Below are 6,000 nucleotides of genomic sequence, written 5' to 3'. Positions count from 1 at the left end.
AAGAGGCCTAGGGGCAGCTCATGTGTCTCCAGGTCAGAATGGCACTCTAGACTGTCCCACCCACTTGTGGAAGGCAATGCTGATATCCTAGGCAGCCAGGCCATTCTTAAAGAGAAGTTGAACAGAAGAAAAACAGAGAGAAACAAAACAAAACCGGGATTCCTTCCTCCCAGGGAAACAGAAGCTCGGGGGGCGGGGGGCGGGGGGCGGGGGGGACCTGCTCAAGGCAAGCACGGAAATGTCTGGACTCCGGAATCTCATGTGTCTCCAAATGGTCTGAGAGGACCTAGACCCCTGAAGAGGCTGACACAGGAGCAGTGCAGTGTGAGAGAGAGATCTTGGCACAGGTCAGCAAGGGCAGGGCACCTGGTCCCTTAGAGGGAAGGCTGTGTGAGTGATGTCACGAGGCAGTAGTGGAGGTGGTGATGTAGCTCAGTTGGAAGTGCTCACCCGTGCATGCAGTGCTGGCGTCCATCCCCACCACTGCATAAACCTAGGTATGGTCGTGGCTGCCTATAATCCCAGCGCTTGGGAGAATGGAAGAGAATCAGAAGCTCAAGGTCATTTTAGTTTGAGGCCAGCCTTAGCTACTAGAGGCCTTCTCAGAAATAAGAGTCAACAGAGTTTTACCAACAGTGGGGCATTCAGTGCCAAGCACAGACACTAGGCCAGTCAGCACTCATGATGACCCTTAGGGATGGGAGCTATGACTTAAGTGGTTGCAATACACACTCTTTTCAGAGGCACAGAGCAACTTGCTGTGAGTTACAGCTTGTAAGCAGCAGCCCAGGGGTCTGAACTCAGCCATGTCCATTCCAGGGAGAGTGAGGAAAAGGTGATAGAAGTCACCTACCCCCTCCCACCTTGGGGAATCCTGCAGGACCTGAACAATGGTGGGATATCCTGAAGGAAGGACAGGCCCACCTTTCCATGCTGCACAGCCCCAGTGAGCCCTCTGCTGGGCACAGGGATGGTCAGCTTGTTCTTTTAACAGTGAGATGGCAGAGCAGGGCTGAGTCTCTTTGGAGTTGTTTGTTTTTGATGGCCCAGAACTGTATGGCCCTTGTCAAAGCTGTGCCAAGAGGCTGGCTGCAGACCAGCCCCATTGTGGAGCTTCCAACCCATGAGGGCGGACCACACAAGAACCAGATCCCTCAGCATCCTCAGGATCCTTCAGGGATCCTGGTGCTTTCCTGAAGGCCTGGTGGCCCTGAGTCTGTACAGCAGCCCTAGGCTCATAGGGACAGTTCACGAGGACTTGTCATGGGATCTGGGACCTATTCACAGCATGGCCATGTGGGCAAGCACTCACTGGTCAGCACTGACTGCTGGGTGTTGGGCCCTGAGGATTGATACTCATTGATTAGCTATAGGACCCTCAAGGAAATGTCAGCAAAGGTGGGTCAGTGTGGACAGAAGCGTGAGAAGGGCATGGGTCTCCAAGGACATCATCTTGATGACTTTGGACCTCGCTTACCTCTGTGTGGACCTCAATGAGAAAAGGCTCTCATGGCTATGCTTGGAAAATAAAAGCAGTCAAGTTCTCAGGACCCCCTGTCTAACGAACAGTGTGTCCCTCCTGGGCCTTCTACAAAAGGTTAGCAGGCATTCATGAAGGACAGCCCACACTCTAGGGCATCTGCCCCATAACCATGTATTTGACCAGAGTCGAGGGAGGACCAGTGAATACCCCAGGATGAAGGCAGTACAACAAAGACACGATGCCCTCGGTCCTCTCTGTGAATCAGACCCCGCCCTCTTCACCTGAGAACGACCACAGACGAGAGACTCTGCCTCATCTGCTCAGTGTTTCTGCTTCTCCTGCTCTCCCAGCTCTAAGTTCTCTTCCTGGGGACAGAGGACTCCAGTACACATCAGCTCTCTCCCGAGCCTCTGCAGAAGCCTTCTCAGGACTGGCAGTGCCCGTGGCTCCCCGCTGGCTGGGTTGGAGGGCTTGTATGTGTGTTAGGCAGGGCTGGGGGGCACTGTGACAGGACATGGGCTTAAATGTCATAGAAGTCCACGTGGGCTCCAGATTGGAAGGTGTCCCTTTGCAGCAAGCTCAGCAGTTTCTGAGCTGAAGTCCCACAGTCCACCAGCTCCCCCTCAGAATTCAACTTCTGCAGTCTGCTCCTCAACTCTGGGTCCATGGAGGTTTCCCGGGCCAACTGCTGCATGTTGGTGTCCAGGGGACCTGGTGGGCGCAACGCACAGACAGGAACAGGTCAGGTCCCTGCTGTGTGGAGAGCAGAGCTGAGTCAGGACTGACCCAGGCTGTTGTGTTGCCTGTTAACCTGTTCCTTTTCCTCAGCTCTGCTCCTCTATGCATTCTCAAACTCAGGATCCTCTCCCCTTAGGCCTCAGTGCTTGATCTCAAGGGAGGTCAGCCAGACCACGTTGTGTCTGAGATTTGGGCTCAAAGCTAAAGTCTAGTACGCACGGTTTAAAATCACCTCTTGTCCAGGTAACACCTCTTCCTGACTCTCCCATTGCACTAACAGATAAGTAAACCGGGTTCCCCAGTCCACCTACAGCCAACCAGGGGCCAGGTGAGACCTTCAGCATCTTCAAACCTGACAAGCAGGTACGTGACACAACCTTGCCTTTCTCCTTCCTTCAAGGCCTCCTCTTAGCCCTCTGACAAATTCACCTGCTGCACTTTTCTGGGCCTACACAGCTTCTCAATACCCCCGGATGGGCCACTCAGTTGCTATAGTGCTTGCTGTACTAGCATGAGGACCTGAGTTCAAATCCCCAGTAAAAAGCCGAGGGTAGTGGACAGAGAGATAGATGGTCCCTGTTAAGAGCATTTGCTGTTCTTGCAGAGACCTGGGGTTTGAGTCCCAGTACCAACATGGCAGCTGACAACCATGTGTGACTCCAGTTGCTCTGGATATGGTGCCCTCTGGTGGCCCCAGCAGGTACTGCATGCATGTGATGACCATAGGTATTCAGTTAAAACATAGACGCGGGGGTGGGGGTGGGGGGTAACCTGTCACCTTCTAACAAGCTTTGTCACCTTTACTTGCATGTCTGGAAAATGTCTCCAGCCTGATAAGGGAATTGTGAAGCCCCCAAACTTTAATGGTGTTTTAAGGGCAGAAAAATCATGGAACACAAGGACGGGAAGAGCACGTTGCTAACATCTGAATGTCCTCCAGCCTGATCCTCCCCTGCTCCTCTTGCTCTCTCTTGTGTTTTCAGACACTCTGTCAGAGTCCATGCAGGCCTCTCACTTTGAACTCATGCTCACACCTCTCTAGTGCTCTACCACGCCCAGTTTATCTCCTCGAGCACCACAGGGCAGAGGCTTGCTATGCTTTCAAACAGATATTTCTGTCTTTGGTATCCTGTTAGAACATTCTTCCAGAGACTGAAATGAAAACTAGGCTGGCCCCTGCTTCTCTTCAGTCTCTAGGGAGCTTCTCTGCTCCTCCATGAAAACTGGGGCAGCTTCCAGAGGGTTAACTTAGCTCTGGGCCTTCTGGAACTGGCTCCCCTCCCGGCTGTGGTTTACATGTGATCACTGCTGTCTGAAGGAGCCTAGGCTTAGCTCAGAGCAGGTGATCTGGATATTGGAACAAGAAATATCATGTATGTGTGTATAGGGCAGGTGCTAGATAACTTGAGGGGACACGGTGTAGACTGAGAAGATAGAAACAAGCTTGGATCCTGGTCCTGCCTTACTTCACCATTAGACAGACCACTCTGCCTCTGTGTGTCCCGGATCCAGTCCTACTCAAAATACAGACAACTGCACCTCCCCCCTTAGTTGTTCAGTCTTTCTATCTCACTGCTACCTTCTAAGCACAGAAGTCACTAGTTTAGGAGAAAGGCACAGTGGCATCTTAATAGGCTGGTCATACAAGACAGTGTCTCAGAAGACCTCACACCCTTTCATCCCATAAGAAGGGGCCCTATCTTCTTCATGCTAGCGTCCTTTCTGCATCCCATTCAGTGTGCCAGCACAGCTCAGCCTCAACTTATCTCTGTGCTGTCCTTGAGTGTTTAGTTCTTGAATCCTTCCTACGGCTTTGCTGGGTGTTGGGTATGCCTGGAGGAATACTATGTGTCTCTTGAGGGAGAAAAGCAGACAGCTAAACATGTAAAGATATTTTGTGTTTTTAGTCTTAATTTATTTTTATGTGTGTGGATGTTTTATCCCACCTGCTAATCAGACAACTCCTGTGGCTGACTACCCCTGCCCCTGACTGCTCCAACTTCTTAGGAGTCTGTATTTTTCTTGCAAGGTGAGGAGTCACGACTGGAGGGAGGGGCACTCAAGTCTTTGGATTCTTTACTGAGAATGTAGATGAGGCTCCCCTCCTTGCCCAGCCCACACAAAGGTAACAACAGCTCTGTCTGGGGACAGCAATGTCAGTAGCACCCACCTACCTGGGGCATAGCTCAGCACCCTCACACTGGGTTCCTCAACAGCCAGGACCTGGTATAACATGTCTCGGGCAGCCTTCCCTGCACAGTAGAGTCCCCAGCCCTTGAAGGGCTGCAGGGCACACAGAGATGAGATGTTAACCACAGTCTTGCTCAGGCCAGGGCTATTGGAGAAGGCATTCAAGGTGCCGGTGGTCAAGCAGAGCATGGAGGTTAGGTTCAGGGCCCAGTAGTTGTTCACCTCAGCTAGGTCATTGATGTTCAGGAAGCCTTTGGAAACATCCCCAAGAGTGCCTGGAAAAGACAGGGCCAAAGAAATAACACAACAACTGGGGCGCTCTTCTCTCAAGCTTCCACAGTTCCTCCCCATAGCCATTTGCTATCTTTCTGCCCCAGTTCTGCAGACACCTCTAGTGCAAGCTAAGAATACACTTGAATGAATGCTCCTTAGAAAAGCAGAGGGGATGGCGGGGGGGGGGGGTTGGGGATTTAGCTAAGCGGTAGAGTGCTTGCCTACAAGCACAAGGCCCTGGGTTCGGTCCCCAGCTCCGGAAAGAAAAAAAAAAAAAAAAAAAAAAAAAAGCAGAGGGACTTGTTCAAGAAGTCTTTAATCACACACCCTCCGGGAGGCACAATCACCTGGCAGTGACACTGGTACTTCCTCTCCTCTTGGACTTTGCCCTTTTGGGGACTGGCCCTCCACCTACCCAAGTGGCGATGAGATGAGAGCTCAGAGCCCTCATCTGATGGCGTCTCTCACCTGCACTGTTGATGAGCAGGAGGAGCTGAGCCTCTTGGGCCTAGCGAGCTCGCGCACTGCGCTCAGCAACTGGGATGGCTTTGGTGCCCAGGTCGGTGGCTGCCAGCATCACTTGCAGGCCGGGCTGCTGAGCGCCGAGCTCCCCATTCAATTGCTGTAGCACTGAGTCACTGTGTGCGCTTAGAAGCAGCACTGCGGGGCCAGGGGCGGCTGCAGCACTGCGGGGGAAGCCCTGGGAAACCCTGGTCAGCAAGCACTCAGTGCAGCCCAGCCCGCCTCCCTCCATGCCGGGAATTCAGCCTCACTGGTCGCATATCATCCGCATCGTGCGGATCCTATCCTTGGCTTTGGACAGTGGATGTTCGGGCCAGCATCCACTGGTGTTTGGGTGAAAAAAGTGACCAATAGCCAGGGAGGCAGGAAATCCCAGTCTCCTTCTCAGAGCTTCTGAGTTCCCCTTGTGTGACACTGTCACAAGCTCAGCCCCTTTCTGGGAGGTGTGTTCGCAATTTCCACCATGTTCCAGGATGGTTTGTCGTCATTCATACAGGACAGGACAGTTAGCAACCCTACCCGTGACAGCCTTGGATGAAGTCCTTGCCTCTGATCAACAGAAGCCTTCTCTGGAAGAGCACAGCAGAGCACACACACATGGGAAGAGAAAGACTGAGAATCGCAACAATCTCATGAACGAGACCCATGTTCAGTGAAAACACTTGTTTCCCTGGGACCTGTGTACAGCAACTTTATTCTGTAATCTGTGTCATGCACCCCAGAGACCACTTTATAATCTCAAATGGTAAAGAAATATTTCCCACACTCTGGAGATGTCGTAGGATCGTAAGGAG

The 6,000-nt window shown here is 52.3% G+C and overlaps 1 pseudogene; it reads right to left on the bottom strand.

The window, feature by feature from the left end:
- Positions 1–1,610: 1,610 nt before the first annotated feature.
- Spr-ps1 (sepiapterin reductase, pseudogene 1) lies at positions 1,611–5,438 on the bottom strand (annotated as a pseudogene).
- Between the last annotated feature and the right edge of the window lie 562 nt (positions 5,439–6,000).

The sequence above is a fragment of the Rattus norvegicus genome, chromosome 4, assembly GCF_036323735.1.
Source record: "Rattus norvegicus strain BN/NHsdMcwi chromosome 4, GRCr8, whole genome shotgun sequence".
NCBI classification, from domain to species: Eukaryota; Metazoa; Chordata; class Mammalia; order Rodentia; family Muridae; genus Rattus; species Rattus norvegicus.
The sequence above is the reverse complement of the archived record's forward strand: the minus strand, read 5'-3'. Positions and strand labels throughout refer to the sequence as shown.